At 45.3% G+C, this 20238-nt stretch overlaps 1 protein-coding gene across 7 annotated transcripts in view; it reads right to left on the minus strand.

Moving 5' to 3' along the window:
* The window catches only part of RBFOX1 (RNA binding fox-1 homolog 1), an 861682-nt gene that overhangs the window by 641396 nt on the left and 200048 nt on the right, over nucleotides 1-20238 (minus strand). The gene's annotated exons all lie outside the window — the stretch shown is intronic.

Consider the following 20238-nt stretch of genomic DNA (forward strand, 5'->3'; position numbering starts at 1 on the left):
AGTAATCAACACCCAGACCCTGCCCTGGGTCTAGCAGGAGGCAGTTTGTCCTGAGTTAGGAACTGCAGACAGATGTCAAGCCAACAGCCATGGATGTGTATAAGACGCCTCTGGAACCCAGATTCTGAAAACAAAATTAGCTTCATGTATTTATGGGACTCAGTCTAATATTACCATCACTGTCGTCATCATTATGACCATTACCAGCTCACCCAGGAAGTTCCTAAATATCTACAAAGAATACTTTAGAGGACCAACAGGAGTATGAGAAACCTTCAGCCTGCGAGCCTCTGAGTGAAGCTATTCCCAAGTTGAAGTGCTGAGGAAGGACATCTGTGGACTCGGGACTCAAATTCTGACCGTCTGGCTCAGTTTTCTCATCGGCACAATGGGAGATGCACACCCGATCAGTTTTGTGCCAGGTGTCATTCATGTATGGGCCCTGGTAAAACAATTCCGCCCCCCCCCCCCCGCCAAGAAATCCCACACTGAAGCTGAGTCTACAGATCTGAACAGCAACCGCCAACCTTAATTGCTTATTTGAATAGTTAATTTTGTAAAACAGGCCAAGCTTGGGGTGGTAGGATTTCACATGTACTCCATCTGATTGGACCAAGGTGGGTTGCCTGGAACAAATGCAACCACCCACGGGCTGGCCAGCGTTCCAGCTCAAACAAGGTATGTTCTACGGCATGATGCCCAGCAGACCCAAGTCAGTTATTAGGAAACGAGTAGAAAGAAGCTGCCATTGGAGAAAAGGGAAGAAATACAGAAGTTCAGACACAAGGAGGGCCAGGATCTGGGTGAGAGAAGTGAGGGACTCACTCATGACACAAACTTAAACTTAAGGGTAAACTTAAGGGGCATCCAAAATTTCAGTAATCAAGGACCGTAAGAAGAGAAGAAAAGATGTTTTTCCTTCCCTAAATACTATGGCCATAATATCTGGATGCTGTTTTTATAAAAAAAAATTAATGCAAAAATCCAATGAGGATCCATATCAAAATTTTGAATAAAAATAGGATCCAACTCTGCTCTTGTATGATTCACCGCACCTGGCCCTATCCTAATCCAACTTTATCACAGCCTGTCACTATTTAAATTCTGGATACTTTATGTATCATAGACTTTAACATTAATCTTGATTACTGAGTCTTTAGGGCTCTCTTAAACATATGTATGCCTCGCTCTCCTCACCTTAGTCCCGCCGCGGGGTCCAACAAAGCCAGTCCTGGATCCCCAACGGAATGAAGTGCCTTCCCGTTCTCTCTGAGCCCTGAAGGTTTGTTGAGATGGTTTTCTGTTCTTCTTACTCCCCAGGTATCCTTATATAATGGGGGCACCCTTCTTGCCGGAATTAAGGGCAGAAAGAGAACAAGATTCTTTTGGAGAGATTCGTGAAAAAAAAAAAAAAAAAAAGATGAGAGGATGGCAGACTGGCTGCATTTCTCAGGTAGCTGTGTCTGGGAAGAATGCACTGGGGAGTACTAAATATGAGGGTGGCAGGGAGGGGAGAGAATGGGAAGTCAAGGGAGGACTGGAAGGTCTCAAAGAGGGATGAGCAGAAAAGGAACAGCACAGAAGACCTTTCTGAGGTTTACAGAGTGGCTGCCTCTGGTGAGTTACGGAGTCAGAATTACAGAAGGAATGTAAAGGGGGACCCAATAAGGGGGCCCCCTCTTAATGGTCCTACAGAAATGCAAATAAAAGTTGTGATTTATATCACCAGAAACTCGACCATTTTTTCCTGAGGTGGCATCAATCCCAAAGAGGACAGCACGGGTCCCTGTACGCACACCGGTTATAATAATCCCCCACTAATAAGTGCAGTTAGACTCCCTGAAACCTGAAAGTGACTATCACACACGTATTTCAGCACACTTGACTCAGAAATCCCAAAAGGGTTTATTTTTCAGTCGATGGCCCAGCTCAAGAAAAAAAAATGTTTTTTTTGATAACTGTCAAAAACAATAAAAAGCCCTCACCATTTACAATATCTATCTCACTATCCCCCTGGGGAAGAAAGAAATAAACAGACTCTCCAAATAGAAGCTGAAAAAAAATCAACGTTAAGCTTCTGCTAGAAATAGGAGTCTTTCAGCAAAAGAGAATTCCTGGTTGTGTCCAGAACAGTCCATCACTTGCATATTACACTGCCGGTATCACTGGGCAAAATGCTTTCTGACTGATTGATGTGTTATTATCTCTTACAGCTGAATTATCTCTGAAATGCCACCCATTATAATAGGAGCTGCTTTTGTCTGACAACAAAGCTGAGCTTTATTTTGTCTGCATGACACATAAGGAACTGCATCAACTTGATTTCAAGTCCTTGCTGTTAATCACTCGTTCTATTAATGGGGAAACACCTTGGACGCGCCACCCCTCCACTCACACTAGAAGCTGATGGTCTTACCTCTAAATTCATTGAGAAAATAGAAGCATTCCAACAGGAATTTCCTCACCCACCTGCCACCAAATGTACCAGCCTCCCTGTGTATCTGCTCCCTGGTTTTCCATCGGCCTCTGCCCCCATTCCTATCCGGCCAGCTCCTCCACTTAGACTCTGGTGTCTGCAAGGGATTTGGTCTTGCAATTTTCTGCCTGTTCTCTGGCATCATGAACATCTCCCCTTCTCCTGGAACATTCCATTCTGAATAAAGGTATGCTGTAATGTATTTGCACACCACGTTTCACAGCAGCATTGTTCACAATAGCCAAGGGGTAGAAGGAACCCGAATGTCCATCGATGGATGAATGGATACGGAAAATGTGGTATACCCATGCTACGAAACATTAGTTAAGACCTCTATATAAACGTAAGGTTTGGTGGTCTGGGAAAGAGATCTACTCATCTTACTGTCACCTAGAACAAGCCTCGTAAGTAAGTTCCCTTGTTTATTAAATCTGCCACCTACCAAATAAACAAATAAGTAAAGGAAGGAAGGAAGGAGATTTTGACATGGGCTATCATAGACATGGATGAACCTTGAGGACGTTATACTGAACCAACAGAGCCAGTCACAAAAGGACAGACCCTGGGTGATTCCACTTACTGGAGGGATCTACACTAGTCAAACACATAGAAACAGAGAGTACAATGGTGGCTATCAGAGATGCTGGGGTGTTGGGGGAGAACTGGGGAGCTACTGTTTAATGGGTATAAAGCTGCAGATTTAAAAGATGGGAAAGTCTGGGGATCTGTTTCAAATAACAAGCCTACTGAACCATAAACTTAAAAAAAAGTTATGATGGCCAATTTTATGTTTTTTTTTTTTTTTAATGACAATGAAAAAAAGAATGCTGTAATAGCTCCCTTGAAAAGAAAGAAAAACGTCCCTGATCTTCTGCTCCCCTCCTCCCTACAATCAGTTCAGAGCAAAAGCCGCAGCAAGCCTTGTTGTCCTCCGGATCCCTGCAGGTGACTGGACATGTGCATTAGACACCTCTGTGCTCAGAGCACCCTAGGCCCAACCATCAGTGCCTTTTGCCAGGGCTATCACAATGGTTTCCTAATTGAGATCTCTGTCTTCCTTCTCTATCCCCGTGTTCCACATTCCACATTATAGACGGGGATCCTTTAATAATGTAAACTGGGAAGGCAACCTATTGCTCAAAACCCACCAAGGGTTTCATGTAACCTGTTCCTTCTACCTAGTCTGCTCTTCTCCTAATGTTTCTGTGGAGGGCACTTGCCTATTAGTCACATCTCAGTGTATGAATTTCCTAGAAAGGTTTTCCAGGAGAAGCCAGTCGACAGTTACAACTCAGCTGCCTTTTAGTGCGCACCTCCCTATTTCATTATTTTTTATTTCATTTATTATTGTTTGTTTGTTTTAAGTAGGCTCCGTACCCAATGTGGAGCCCAACGTGGGGTCTGAACTCATGACTCTGAGATCAAGACCTGAGCTGAGGTCAAGAGTCGAACACTTCACCGACTGAGCCACCCGGGTGCCCCGCATCTCCCTATTTTAAATCTCCGTAGAGCAAACATTATTTTCTGATCATTTCCTTTTTGTTAGTGGGTTCCTTATTTGTTGAATGCCTGTCCTCTCTCCGCCCTCCAGCTTATAACCCCCGTGAGATCAGGGAATGCATCTGTCCTGTTAATCTCTATATGCTGAGCAGAGAGTATGGCCCTCATACTCAACAAATACTCGTTGAAAAACAAGAAACAAATACTTGTTGACTGAATTTGTTAAATATCCCGATAGGGTTTAGGACCCACTGCTCCCAAACAGGGCAATTTGGCACACTGAATATTTCTAGTTGGAAGGATTTAAGAAATGGCATGTGCTGGAGAGACTCTCTTACCCTCCCCTGAAGCAGGTCATCAAATTCTCCCGTACCTGGGGGAAAGGAGCATCGTATCTGTGAAGACACAGGGATGTAGATAGGAATCTGGATGAACAGGCCTTGCTAAGCTTTCCCAAGTTTACTGCACTGAGCTGACTCCCTTTGTCTCATCATGTCTTCCCATGACTTTTCACTATTCATCAAACCTAGCATAAAAACATTCGGGTTAACCATTTCTCTAGGCCTTCATTTCCTTATGAGGGCTCCCCTGTCACCTAAAACTTGTATTAAATAAATGGGTATGCTTTTATCTTGTCAGTCTGTCTTTTGTTACAGGGGTCCCAGGCAAGAACTAAGAAGAATAGAAAAAAAAAAGATGTTTTTCCTTCCCTAAATACTATAGCCACGGAGTAAAGTGTATGCGTGTCTGTCTGTCTTTGTATATATGTATGTCTGTCTGTGTGTGTGTGTGAGAGAGAGAGACAGACAGACAGACAGACAAACAGAAGAAATAGCACAGCACAGACAAAGGTCCTGTGGCCTAACATAATACTCTCTTACTGGCAGAATCTAGTTCCTTCTATAGAGGCTGAAAAATGCCAGGTTGACCCTTTTCCCAGACTCCCTTAAAGTTAGGGCACTTCACCTAGTTCTGGCTAATGTGACTTTAAGGGATAAGCCTGAGGACCATGCCACTATGTGAGAAAGTGAAAGAACATGAGCATTTCTAGGGTCTAGGTCATTCTTCTAGGTCATTCTTCGATGGTAGCATGAAGTCATTCAAGCTGGCTTGTCTTCTTATTTTATAAGGACTTCTTATTCTTTCCAATTACAAGTGCCCTTATTGTGTGCTGTCTATTTGCTTGGAAAATCAATCACAGGCCACTCAAAGCATCTTGAGGGACATGTCACTGCACGTCCACTGGTTAGCACAGTGCCTCACAGATGGTTCATGCTCAAAACTGGGGCCAGGACTAGGATAAGGGACAGACCTGAAGGGGCACCCAAAAACTCAGCAATCCAGATAAATTATATTTTAATACAATCGAAACGAATGTAAAAAGTGCACAATGAATAAAATGTCAATATTAACTAAAGACAGACTCTAACCCTGCCCTTGCCTGGCTTTGCCTTACTCAACTCATCCCGAGCCCTGCTCTAAAGAACATTTGGTGAGTAACTGCCCGAGCATTTTTATCCATGATGTCCAAGTTCTCCGTAAGAACTTCCCTGTCCTCCTCATTGGGGCTCAGAGAGGTTAAGTAATCTATTTGGAGGTCTTACAGCTAAGAGCACTCTGAATGACTCAGAAATCAGTGCCTTTTTTTTTTTTTTTAGATGTGTTTATTTATTTGAGAAAGAGAAAGGGCATGCTTGAGTGAGCATAAGCAGGAAGGCAGAGAGGGAGAGGAAGAGAGAATCCCAAGCAGGCTCCACGCCCCCCAGGGAGCCCAGCATGGGGCTGGATCTTAGGATCCTAAGATCACGACCTGAGCCAAAACCAAGAGTCGGCGCTGACCAACGGTGCCTCCAGGCACCCCCAAGTCAGTGCTCTTGCCAATGCTTTAAGTGCAGTCTTGGCACTTCTCAGATCGGGACCCTATTAATTGCTGGACACAGAGGGTAGAGGATTCCAATATCCAGGCTTTGCTCTGATGTCTTCTCTGAAAGTACACTTCCCAGGCACCCACTGATCTGGGCATGGAGGGACTGGCGCTCTCTTCTAATGAGCTTATTATGTGATGCTGACACGGAGCCAAGAGTCATGAATGGCCTCCAGCAGCCAGAAGACCCACAGGTTTTGCTAAAAGGGCACCTGGATTAACACATTTTGTAGTAATGAAGGTATCACCCAGTTTACAAGGTAATAGGCAGTGAGGAGGGAGAGGAGGGCAGCTGCTTGGAGAAGGGCAATCTGGATGTGTGCTAGATGGCAAGCAGGCTCCTGCGGATTCTGGGAGTCCTCCGGGAAGCGTGGCGTTCTGTAAATGCAAACTAATACAGGCAGGATGGGAGCAATCCATCACTCACACCCTCACATCCCTCCGAGGTTTTCCCTCAGATTTCCTCCTCTAAATCTTGATGACTGCTCTAAGAAACTGGCACTGAAGAACTTCAGCCAAAAGAGGGAGGACCCCTGAGTTCTCAGTTAGGACAGGGATGGCCAAAGGTCCTCTGGGTTCGAGCTACAGGAGATGGGGGCATGAGGGGGGGAAAAAAAGGACAATGGCTGATTAAGGGGGGAAATAAGTAAAGAAAAGGAAATGTTTTCATCATTTCCATTGCTGCTAATTTCACCAGGCTGCTTTTCAAAGATCCTTCTGGGAGTGACAGCTTGCCTGGGGGTCTTTGCTGAGTTAAAGGCATCACAGAGGAAAGGCTGTCAGTCACTCTGGACTGAAAGGGAAGCCAAAGCAGAGCCAAGGAAGAAGAGATCCCAGCCCTGGTGGCTGAGGCACATGGCCCCTGTGCAGGGGGGGCAGCACAGAGCAAGGGACACGAGCCAGCAGCTCCCTCGTGCGTTCCAGGGTCGCACTCAGCCCCCTCCCGGCCCTGGGAACCAGCACTGCTTCCCTAGGAGAACAGACGCTGCGACTTTGTGCAGCCATCAGCAGAACTGCCAACCTCTCTCCCAGAGCGTTTTCCTCCTTCTGTCACCCGGGCCAGCTGAACAGTTGGTGGGAGGAATCGGAGCAGTGATAAGGGGTGTCTTTTTTCAGACTGACAACCCAATTTCTCAGAAAGTGTATCTGCTTGCTTCTAATCCCTCTCTCCCTAAATTCTTAGTTTTACAGTGTGGTCACCTGCTGCCACCCACGCGTTCCCGGGGGATTCACAGATCAACAGGCAGCTGAGCTCAGACCATCCAAGAGAGTCTCTGTGGGCCACGAGCTACTGTGTTGGACGACTTGGACCAGGCACTCAAGAAGAGTGAACAGGTATTCTCCTGCTCATCAGCAGTGTGCTCTTGGCAAGGAGAGGCTAGGTGCACAGGGAAGCAGAGGAAATGTAACACTGTGCGGAGGAACACGTATGTGGGTCAGGTCACTCAACTGCACAGGGTTTCTCTTTGGCTTCTACTACTCTCAAATCCATCTCCCGTCACCATGTGAGCTCGGACTTCACTGCTTCTTTTGGAACCCCTAACTGGCCTTCCCATGGACTCTTCACTGCCTCTTACCTGTTTCCTGTCCATGGAAGAGGATAATATTGATCCTATTGCTGACGGATGATAAGCAGGCAGGTAGGAAGGTAGCTAGATAGGAGATAGACAGATGATGAGAGGATGCGTAGATAGAGAACAGATGGTGGATTTGATGGATGGATGAATAAGTAGATGATGGGTGGATGTCTACAGGTAGACAGATAATGAACTTGATAGATGGAGAGATGATGAGTGAGTGTATAGATAAATGAATGATAGATTTGATGGACAGATGGATAGACAGATGATGGGTGAATGTATAGAAACATGCATACCTACCCATATACATACATGCATACATACATGCATAATAAATCTGATGAATGGATGGATGGGTGGATGGGTGGATGGGTGGATGGATGGATGGATGGATGGGTGAATGGGTGGGTGGATGGGTGGATGGGTGGGTGGATGGGTGAATGGATGGATGGGTGGATGGGTGGGTGGGTGGATGGATGGATGGATGGATGGGTGGATGGGTGGGTGGATGGGTGGGCGTATGGGTGGGTGAATGGGTGAATGGGTGGGTGGATGGACAGATGGGTGGATGGGTGGGTGGGTGGGCGTATGGGTGGGTGAATGGGTGAATGGGTGGGTGGATGGACAGATGGGTGGATGGGTGGGTGGGTGGGTGGATGGATAGATGGGTGGATGGGTGAATGGATGGATGTATGGGTGGATGGATAGAAAGATCAACAGATACATGACAGATCTGATGGATGGATAGATGATGAGCGGATGTACACATACATGGTAGATTTCATGGATGGATGGACAGATCAACAGCCAGACTGGCTGAATGACTTACAGAGACTTCTCCCTGCACTTAGGATTCAGTTCACCATGTTTTCCTTGGACCCATCCTGCATGATCTGGTCCCTGACAGCAGCAGCAGCATCTCCACCTCTTCTTGCTGTGTGCCCCCACGTTTCCCAGTCCACTGGCCTTATCTTTCAACAATTCACTTTTCATTCTTCCTGAAGCAAAGCCATCTGACAAGGTGACCCCTCCCTCTGAATATCCCCACCCCACCCCTTTCACCAGCCTAAAGAGCTTGTTGGAGTCCTACCCCTTCAATGGCAAGGGACACCCTCTCCCCTTCACCTCCATCAGGGACAACTGTGACTCCCTGCTCACGGGGCCAGGCACCTTCTCTCCCAGCACTGCTGTTTGTCTCATATTTGTCTTTTGGGTGATACTGTGTGATGTCTGAGAGCCAGAAGTGGTTCTGATGGCAGGCAGCCTTGTATTCTCAGAGCCTCAAGCAGTGCCTGGTAACTTGTGATATTCCTCAAATACATGATGGCTCTGGGCCCGACACTGTGTGAAGGGCTGGGGACAGAGAAGGCAGCTGGCTCACAGATGTGTCACAGTGTGCCTTTCACAGAGCCATACCTTCCTGGCATGAACCTCTAGGCAGCTGGTGAGATCCCCACGATAGAGTAAAAATCACTCCTCAAGAAGTCCAAGTCCTTATCCCTAGAAGAAGCATCTATCTCAGATGTCTTATGATATCCCCTATTTTGAGCATATGTTCCCCATTCGGAGGCCCCATGTATACCAAGTAAGAACTTGGTCATGGAGCCTCACTGCTTGAGGCTGATCTCAGTTCTGCTGCTGTCTCCCTTCATATCCTTGTCCGAACAACCTAGTCTCCTCCCCACTTCCTCATCTAGGCAATGGGGTCAGCGGCAGCTCAGCATAGACTGTAGGAGTGGCTCATAAATACAGGACACAAGAGAAAGCTTGTTATGCTGAAGAACCACGAGAGACCCCATTTGGTTACATGTTACTGTCATTCAACTCATTATTTCCAAAAATTACAATGAAAATTAGATTCATCTAGAATTGGTTATTCTTACACCTCAATAAGTGAAAAGCTGTGATTTCTTTTATTTTTTTTTTAATTAAAAAGAGAGAGAGAGAGCAGATACAGGGCAAAGGGAGAGGGAGAATCTTAGCAGGCTCCAAGCCCAGCATGGGGCCGGACATAGGGCTCTATCTTGCAACTCTGAGATCGTGACCTGAGCCGAAATCAAGGGTTGGATGCTTAACTGACTGAGCCAGCTGGGTACCCTATGATTTCCTTTTAATTAGCAATTTACCCTCCACGAAAGACCCCACAGGGGCAACTCTGTAATACATCCACTCTTGGCCAAGACCTATGGAGCAGAGCCTGGATAAACCCACTTCATGCCCCAGAGAGGAGCCTTATAATACTTACACTCCCACACTCCAGGGAAGGAGGAAAGTCTAGAGATGATAAAGTGACTCATAATCATTGCAGCTATCATTTATTAAGCACCTAATACATAGCACATAGTGAGCTAAGTGCTTTGCATGTGCTATCTCCTGGACTCCTGAGAGGCAGGCGTTAGCCTGGCTCACCTTCACAGAGGAGGAACCCAGCTTGGAGATGTAGGTTATCAGCAGGGAGTTACCCGGGATCACACAGGGACCGGTTGGGGAGCAGGGTTTTCAACCAGGCTCTTTCAGACAAAGACCCTCTTAACTTGAAGCTTTCCAAACAGCCCTGCTGAGAAGTTCTTAAATGCTTCTCAGCAGGAATGCTGTCAACCAAAATGTTAAGCTTTTACTTTCCATGGACTCATTTTCTTCTCTGCAAGGGAATCATCTAAGATACACCCAAACATGGACCAGTGGTGTAGATAACTTGTGTCACCACCACCGGCTTGCCAGAAGTCCAGCTGGAAGCAAAGCACTGTCATTTCTCACAAGGTTTTGAAGATTCTGAAAATGGTTGTGGGATGTCCTTCCCACTCTCATAAGCTTGAGAACCACAGTCTGAGGCAGGGTTGGGTGGGGGGGGGGGGAGGAAAGCCACTGGGGAGTGACCCTGAGGCCTGCCAGCTCTATGGCAACATAGTGCATCCCATGCTACATTGTGACACAAAATTATCCAGCAAATGACTCTTAAAAAATCCAGGAGGAGTGTATCAAGCGGGGGACCATTACCAGGCCAGAACACAAGCTGGTGCAGCCAAGCCTGGATCTCAGCCTCCTCAGTGAAGAAGGAGAGAGAACTCTGTCTCTATCAGATGCTCTAGACATCTCACACAGTGATTGTGTTTCCAATCCAAGTTTTACAGAGCAGAAGTCCTGGCCCAGAGTCAGCATTCCTGTCTTCCCTAGCCATGGGGAGACGCCGCAGAGGAAGAGTGGACAACATCTCCCTCAGCCCCACACCTTATCTTAAGGGGTCCACCAGAATTATCTTTATAGTACTTTTGAGTTTGGAATGTCTGAAATCGAGAGTGGAGACCACAGGCAGAGGATATTCTAACCAGGGCTCTTTTCAAGGGTGAGGAGGTAGGGAATGAGTTAATAAATTACCTAAAAGAGGAAGTAACCAGGTTGTAGTGAACTGAATTGTGCCCCTTCCCTGCCCCCTTAAAATAAAAGGCATGTCCAAGTCCTACGGCCTGGTGCTATGAAGGTGGGTGCGGCTTTCCTAGAGGCAGAGTCTTTGCAGGTATAGTTAAGCCAAGGATCTCTGCGTGAGATCGTCCGGTATTGAGGAGGGCCCTATATCGAGTGAGGGTGTCCCTATAAGAGAAAGTGGATCTGAGACACACAGGAAAGAAGGCCTTGCAGAAACAGAAGCAGAGGCCGGAGTTACCCTGTCACAAGCCAGGGAGCGTTTGGAGCTGCTAGAAGCTGGCAGAGACTAGGAAGCATCTTCCTCTAGAACCTCCAAAGGAGAATGGCCCTGCAGACACCTAGATTTCAGAATTCTGACCCTCAGAATCACGAAATAATAAATTTGTGGGGTTTTCAGTCACCGCATTTGAGGAAGTTTGTTAGAGCGGCCCTTGAGAACAAATGTAGCGAGAGCTTGAAAATGGTGTGGCGGGGAGCGGGGCAGCGCCGTCTGCACTGCTCAGCTCTGCTGTCCTCCCTTTACCTTGGTCTCTGGCAGGTTCTCCCCAGCAGGTAACAAAACAGCCACCAGCAGCAGCTCAGGGTCCACATCCCACCAGCTGCACAGCCCTGGTATTCTTTTTAGCCTGGCTTGGGTCCTATGCCGTGTCTGAACCAATCTCTGCATCCGGGAGAGGGCTGTGCCGACGGAGAAGGTAAAGTCTGGCTTCCACATCCTCCCCTGGTACTAGGAGGTACAGGGGGGAGGTCAGGGGAGACGAGATGCTGGTCTTCTCTCCAAGGCAAAAGCAGCGTGATATGTGATTTATAACATGAAATAGATATTTGGTCTTTGTCCCTCCTTATGCACAGAGCTCCTAAAGTCCTTAGGACTTCTTAAGTGATGGGAGAGAAAAAGGTGCCTCTTGTTACGTTAGGAGGTAACTTTTGGACCACACCTGGATGGGGGCTGGTTGTCAGGAGAACCAACCGTGTGTTTAGGGGGTTGAACTTTTAGTCCCGTCCACCTGACCTCCGGGAAGGGAGGAAGGCTGGCGGTTGAGTTCAGTCACGAATGGCCAACGATTTAACCAATGATGCCTGTCTAATGACGCCTCCGTAAAAGCCTCCAAAGGTGGGGTTTAGAGAGCTTCTAGTTTGGTGAACACTTGGAGAAGCTGAGAGGGTGGCGTGCAGGGAAGGGCGTGAGAGCTCTGTGCCCTCCCCACATCCCTTACTCTACACAGCCCTTCCATTTGGCTTTTCCCAAGTTATATCCTTTTATAATAAACCTGTGATCTAGTAAGGGAAATATTTCTCAAAGTTCTGTGAGATGCTCTAGCACATTAATGGAACCCAGGAAGGGGCCCATGGACACCTCCCATCTCTAACGGGTCAGTCAGATGGCACAGGTGACAACTCAGACTGGCAACTGGCCTCCGAAGCTGGGAGAGGGCAGCGGTGTGGGACTGAGCCCTAAACCATCTGATGCTGTAGCTGGGGAGACGGCGTCAGACCTGAGCCAAATCACAGGAAACCGAGCAGTGCCGGAGAGCTGCTTGGGGTAAAGAAATAACACACTTATTGGGATTTCCTGGGACCATTTCAGGAGGCAGAGAGGATAGGAGGCAGGAGGGGAGGAAGAAAGGGGTCCCTCCTGCAGACAAGAGGGGTAGGATTGGGTGAGGCTGAGAAAGGCCGGGAGGAAGGGCTGTAGAAGGAGGTCTCTGAAGCCATGTCTCCAAAGGCACACAGAACGAGCCAGAGAGAAAGAAGTCGGTCCCTGGAGATCAGGCCGAGAAAAGGGATTTCATTCCGACTCCTGCCATCCTCCCTGCTGTGATTAAGTTTAAGATACGATTCTTAGAAACTTGAAATGTGCCTTTCGGAAAATCCATTCAAATTTGACAGTTATCAGATGTACTGAAAACAATAGTTTTTGAGAGATTAAAAACACAGAGAGTTTAATATGCCCGCGCTCTTTCCTCTCCTCATAAACACGGCTTCACAGAACCTGCCCGTCCCCGGAGCTTAGCGGGCAGAGGCACTTTCAAAATACAATCTGCGACCGAGTGAGTATTTCACAGATGAAAAGGCGTGTGCTTCCCCCAATCCACGGTATTCTGAAAAGGTAGATTTTAATTTCCGAAAAGACAAAGCCAAGAGAGAAAGAAAACGCCTATCTCTGTGCACTTAAGAACTATAATATTACTTAGACGGTGAAGTTTTATTCTGAAAAATGGCTGTCAATTATGATTAATATTCTCCTTATAATTAATTCAAAATCTTATTAAAATCAAACTTTTATAACTTTACGTATCACCGTGCTGCGTCTGTCAGGATGGAGACTATGCCTTGCCATTAATTTTACCTGTATCATTTCTCAGTTCTCAAAAAAGGCAATAAAAGATACCTCCTTGAAAATCAGCAATGCCGGGCCACCCTCATCTCCATAATGACACAATTTTCAATTCACGCCTCATTTTCATTAATGTTTCTGGCCATAAATTTTTAAGCATATGATAAAAAATTTCTGAAGCGGCATAAAACTAACATGAAGAGAGAGTTCATTAGCATGTGACCCTAATTAGAAATTCCATATTAACTTCCCATTTCTACTTGTGCATATCCAGTGTCATCACATCTCATTCTCGACGTGCTCCCACATCGTTGGGAGGAAATGCTCCTTTTGGTTGTTTAATTCTTCGGCTTTATTTTTAAAACGTTCCATGTGTTTCCTCTGTTATTGAATAAGTCAACAGACAATTGTATCACACGACGCCTTTCGTGTCACAAATTATCCGGAAGAATTGTGAGAAGGTCCTTGCCCAATGCTTTATTAATGATACCAGATCATAAAAGGGGGGGGAAATATGCTGACTCTGTCTCTTTTCTAATGTTGGGTGATAAAAATGCTACTTCAGGATTCAGAAGGTTAAGTCCTAATGTGTATTTTGAATAGAGTGTGTTGGAATAATTGCCTCATAAAGCAAAGCATTGCCCGCCTGCTAATGGCTGCATAGTGCAGGGCTCAGCAAAGACGGGCAAGCTTACTGGAAAAAATGCTGTGCCTCAACTTTTGTAGCCCTCCCATATTAAGTTAACTTTCCCCTCCCCTTGCTTTTCAAAAAAGGTATAAAATCCCATCACCCGTCTTTGCAGCATAGATGAGCTGCTACCTTTAACACCGCTGAGAGCTAGTCCCCAAAGTCGGCCCCGTGATGAACCGCGCAACCCTCTGTCTGCACCCCTGCTCTGTGTCGTCCCACGCTGCGCTTGGGCTGGTCCTGTATAACCAGCAGCCTGTTCTGGAAGCGAGGCCATGTGACTTCATAAGGAGGCTTGCAGGTTCTACTTGGGTCCCTTGAACATGCACTCTGGGGAAAGCCAGGACCCGTTTAAGGGATCGGACCGATGTGAGACTGACATGCTATGAGGAAGCCCAAGCTGTCTCTACGGCAAGAGATGCCTGGCCATCTGCGACTTGTACCGGCTGCCCTGGCCCAGACATCAGACGAGTGAGAAAAGAAGTCACCTTGGACATCTAGCCCGTTACAACCCTCTGATGACTCCAATTCAGCTGCTCTCCAGTATCAACCACATGAGAGACCCCCAGCGAGAACTGCCCAGCTGAACCCAGTCAACCCACAGGACTATGGCAGATGGCATGGAATTAGTTTTCCAAGCCCGTAAGCTTAGAAATATTTTGATATGATATGAGAGGTAACGAGAACAGCATCATTCCATAAATACCAGGCAGGGAAGGGAGGCAAGGATTTAAACCCCCCATTTCTCTAACGCCCACACATGAGCAGAGACAAGAGCCAAACTGCCCCTATTAGTCCAGGGTCTTGAATTATTTTCCTCATGCCACGTTTACTCCTCAATTAGTGTCTGCGGTTCTATCTCTTTGTGAAGTATAGGAGAAGGTCCAGCATGTGGTCTCTTGACAAATGCAGGTGAAACGAGAAGAAAATAAAGCCTGCTCATTTTTTCCTTTGAGACCAGGCTTGACACTGAAAAAAAAATCAATGCCAAAGGTTCAGGGGTGGTGGATAATTAATGGAGAAAATGACAAATGGGGAATCCAGAGCAGGACCTTCTAAAAACCCGTCACTCAGCCCCTCGAAGTCACACTATTCATAGCAAAGGCCCTCTCCTCTGACTGTCCCCAAACTCCACAGGTCCTGCCTCTCTGCAGGTTCTCTGGTATAGCCTCCCAACCCTGGCCTCACTCTCTCCATCTGTCCCCTGATTTGGCAATTTGGCCCAACAACCCTGGCCTCTGTTGCTCTTACTTCAGTTTTGCAAAACAAACCGAAGGTAACTAGCTTGATCTTAAAAGTGTCCTCGTCCTCATTAAAAAGGAGCTTGGGGTAGGGAAAGGAGGCATAAATAGTCTCTCTTATTGCTGTCACATGAGGAACAGAAGGCACTGGCCTATAGCACCATATTACGCCAAGACACACACAAAGGAGCTAAAACTGCCCTTTGAAAAAGCATGCAGAGAACAGAGCTAATGCCACAGGATGCACACTTTGCTTCAAGTGTGATCATTTTCGAGACCTCTAGCCAGTGGGGCATAGAACAGAAATCTCATAATCAATTAGTCCCGAATATAGAGGAATGTCTGTGTGCATGTGTGTGCCTATGTATGTGTGTGTGTCTGTGTGTGTGTGTGTGCAGGTGTGTGTGCACAGGGTTTAAAGGTGAAGGAGGGAAAGAATAATTTACCAGTGACTTACTATAGCATACGTGGGACTTTCCTCATATTAAATGTTACCCTCACAATAGCCTTGTAAGGTCAGCATAATCAGCCTTCCGGACCTCAGAGATGAGGACAGGATTCGGAGAAAAGAGGTGACTTAACCCAAGGTTATAAAGCCGATAAACAATAGAAAAGGGGTTTGAACCCCCTCCATCTGACTTCACATTTGGTTCCTAAAGGAGGCCATGTTTCAAGGTGCTCTAGAGAGGCCGTTCATGGGGACTCAGCCCCACACCTCAAAGTAAGCCCAGGAATCTGTACTTGGAGCACGCTCCCCAGATGAACCAGATGGCTATGGGAGAACTACCCTCGAAGTCATTCATCTTTGGGCCTCAGTCTCCCCATCTGCAAAATGACATGGTTGTGGGAAGCTATTCCTAAGGATCTTGGCAGTTTCAACCATCTAGGTTATACTTAACATTGTATAGGGGTGTGGGGGGAGCAGAGAATGAAGATATTAACAATGTATTATCTCTTAACTATCATAGATTCCTTAAAACAAATAAATGCTTCCACAAAATTATGTTTTAAGTAGAGGTTTGTTCCTGCCTGACAATTTATGGTCATGTAATTTTTAAAATGCCAATCATTAACTACAAAAGAGCGACTCCTCTACGCATGCCAGAACTATTAATGGACGGGGGCACGTTATTGCAAATATAAATCAACTCCTCAGATCTTAAAATGCCATAAATAAGCAAGTCTGTGTGTCAAAATTGGTGAGATGACCAGAATCACTTTGCTGATTTATTACACACCACCTTCCTAATCAACACCCTGTTGATCTGCCACTTTCTTTTCATATAAATATGTGAATAACTTTTTGACATCCAAATAAATCACAGCAGCTCGATCTAAAATCTAACTTCAAAAATGCCTGCAAAGGTGACTGACACGTTAGGTGTCGTCTGTTATTTTGTGTTAGAGCCTTGTTGACAGAGAAGTTTTATTTCTCCCTCGTCGTTGTTTGAGTGATATGTGCCCTTGGCTCCATATCTTGTCTTGACTTTGAGTTCGACCTATCAGATTTGTAACAACGTAAACACTTTCATAAATTACAGGTTACTCTTCCATCCTAAGAGGGATACAATTACAAGAAAAGAGAGCCTCTACATAAATAGACTTGGGCCACCAATGGGCTGAGACAGATTCCATTAATCCAGCCAGCCACTGTTCTTCTCTGTTGTTAGTATCAGGTGCAAACCGGTCTGAAATCTTGATGTTCAAAGCCAAACCTATAAAATGAGTTGGTATCCTCTACATCTATAAAAATGCGTGTGTGCTGTTTGTGTATGGCATACCCAGATAGAAGAGTGTGCTCTCAATGTTAAAAGTTATTAAAGTATGCTCAATTACAGTTGCCTTTGATTACCTGACTCAGAGTAATTCTGAGTTATTCATGTTCTATTTGTTGAAACTTAAGTAACTTTTCATTTGAAGAAAGAGCCCTGTGACTCGCAAAAGTCTGAAATCCCTAGAACACATGCCCAGCTTAGCAATGTAAAAATGAATCATCAGTTATTTTTTTTTCCAATTAAAAGAAGCATGTGACTTAGCTTTTACCATTGAAAGGCCTTCAATTTTTGTTAGTTTAAAAAAAAAATAAGGATTTGTGGCTTGGTTTCTCCACCTACAAAATGAAAATAGTAAGGCCTGACATGCACGGCCAGGCTAGGGGAGGATATATGGCTCTACCAATGCAACTCTTCCTGAGTTTAATTTCCAAACGGTCTAATTTCACTATTTTGACAAAAGTGGGACTGTACTTTCCTGCACAGGTAAATTAAGAGAATTTTTTTTCAGAGGCCTACAGGGATCAGGAGAACTTTACGTTTAGGTGGCTCTTTTAGAATCAGAAATCCACAGAAATGAAAACAGAGGCTCTGTTCTTCCCTATAAAGACAGCATGGAAGGATTTCTCTAACAGAGTTGCCACGTCAATCCCTGACAATGGCTCCGTGCTCTGCATAGTAGAGCACAGAAATGTCTGGAGAAATGTCTGCCTCACTGAATCATGTGGCAGGAGTGAGAGTATATGTAAGACATCTGACTACCCTCTCTCTTTCATCTTTCACCATGATAGAGACCATGTAGAGAGATGACAGAGGGGGACAGAGCGGGATCTAAGTAGTCTCAGCTATTCCAGCTTTGCGAAAGACTGAATGTTGGAGTTCCCTAAAATTCACCTACTGAAACATAACTCCCACTGTGTTGGTTATTTGGAGACAGAGCCTTTGGGAGGTGATTCCAACAACAGGATGGACCCCTAGTGAATGGGATTAAAGCCCTTATTAAAAGAGGCCCCAGGAGGAGGCAAGATGGCAGAGGAGTAACAGACTGAGAAGACATCAGGTCGCAGGAGTTCAGTTAGTTAGTTATCAAACCATTCCAAACACCTACAAATCCGAGAAGAGATAGAAGAGAGGAAGAGCAGCAATTCTAGACATAAAAAATTGACCACTTTCTGGAAGGCAGGACATGCGGAGATGTGAATCCAAAGTGATGGGAAGATAGACCCTGGGGGGAGGGGCCGGTTCCCCGCAAGTGGCGAAGCAACAGAGCACAAAATCAGAGCTTGTAGAAGTCTGCTCCACTGAGGGATGTCGCTCCAGAGGCTAAGCGGGGGTGGAGCCCTCACAGGGACAATGTGGTCTCAGGATCTGCGGGGTCACAGAAGGATCGGGGGTCTGAGTGGAGCAGAACTTGCAGGTATCAGAGTGGGGAAGCCGGCTACAGGGATGGAGCTGAGGAGTGAGCTCTCAGCTCGGGGTTACCCTAAACTGTGATCCACGGCAAAGTCGGGCCACTGCTCTTTCTGCAGGGACCCCACAAGTGGCAGATCTGGGGAGACTCACCTTCCTTCTCTGGGGCAGGAATCTGCTGGGTTTGGAGACTCCAAATGGGGCCATGCGTCAGAAAGAGAAATAATCGGTCACAGGCCAGATGAGCTGGGAGTGTGGTGGAGACAAGGGAGACGGAAGGGATTGACCACTTTTCTCCGAGGGCGCACTGAGGAGTGGGGCCTGAGGTCTCGGCTCCTCTGAGCCAGAAATTGGGAGGCCGCCATTTTCATTCCCAAACTTCAAAGCGGTACGGAAAGTATTCAGGGAACAAAAGCTACCAAGAGTAAACCCGAGCAGATTGCTTAGCCCGGCCCTTGGAAAGGACGGCACAATTCCACCTCAGGCAAAGACATTTGAGAATCACTGCAACAAGTCCCTCCCCCAGAAGATTAGCAAGAACATCCAGCCAAGAACAAGCTCACTGATCAAGGAGAAGAGCAGAATTCCACAGGAGGAGAAAGCAAAGATGGAATTCATGGCTTTCTTCGCATGATTTTTTAATATTGCAAAGTTAATTAAATTTTTTTATTTTACTTTTTTATTATTCTATTTTTTTAACTTTTCCTCTTTCTTCTTTTACTGTTTTTTAACTAGTTTATATTAACAATACCATTCTTTGAAAAAAATCTATTTAAATCTTCATTTATACAGTCATATTTTTCTTTCATTGTATCTAACTTTATTTTTTGTATACATATAGGGTTTTTTCTTATAAAAATGTTGGGATACAATTTCTTCTAATAGATTAAAATATACCCTAAATCTAGCACAGTGTTTTGTTCTAGTCTCCGGCCTGAGGAAATTCCTTCCACTTTCTTTGTCCTTCTTTTTCTAACCAACTTATCAATTAATTTTTTAGAATTTCTTTAAATTTTCATCTTTACAGGCATATTCAATCCCTTCTTCGTGTTTACTCTTAATTTTGTATATATATAAGTTTTTCTTTCCTTAAAATTTTGGGAGGTAGTTTCTTCTAAGAGACCAAAATACACCCCAAATTAAGTGGGTGGCTCTATTCTATTCATATATATATATATATATATATATATATATATATAATTTTTTAAAATTTCTTTTTGCCCCCTTTCTTCTCCCCTCAATTTGGGGCCTCTTCTGATTTGGTTAGCGTACATTTTTCTGGGTTAATTGCCACGCTTTAGTATTTTATTCTCTCATTCATATATTCTTATCTGGATAAAAAAACAAGGCATAAAAACTCACCACAAGAAAAAAGAACAAGAGGCAGTACTGTCGGTTAGGGACCTAATCAATAAGGACATCGGTAATATGTCAGATCTAGAGTTCAGAATGATGATTCTCAAGGTGCTAGCTGGGCTTGAAAAAGGCATGGAAGATATTAGAGAAACACTGTCTAGAGAAATAAAAGCCAATTCTAGAGAAATAAAAGAACTAAAATCTCACCAAGCTGAAATCAAAAAATAAAGTGCAATAAAAAAAATTTAGGCTCTTACTGCTAGGATAAATGAGGCAGAAGAGAGAATTAGTAATATAGAAGACCAAATAATGGAGAATAAAGCAGCTGAGGAAAAGAGAGATAAACAACTACTAGACAATGAGGGGAGAATTCGAGAGATAAGTGATACCAGAAGATGAAAAAATATTAGAATAATTGGGATTCCCGAAGAAGAAGAGAGAGAGGAGGGCAAAAGGTATATTGGAGCACATTATAGCAGAGAATTTCCCTAGTTTGGCAAAGGGAACAAGCATCAAAATCCAGGAGGCAC

Source organism: Martes martes, assembly GCF_963455335.1.
Source record: "Martes martes genome assembly, chromosome: 18".
Taxonomy (NCBI): domain Eukaryota; kingdom Metazoa; phylum Chordata; class Mammalia; order Carnivora; family Mustelidae; genus Martes; species Martes martes.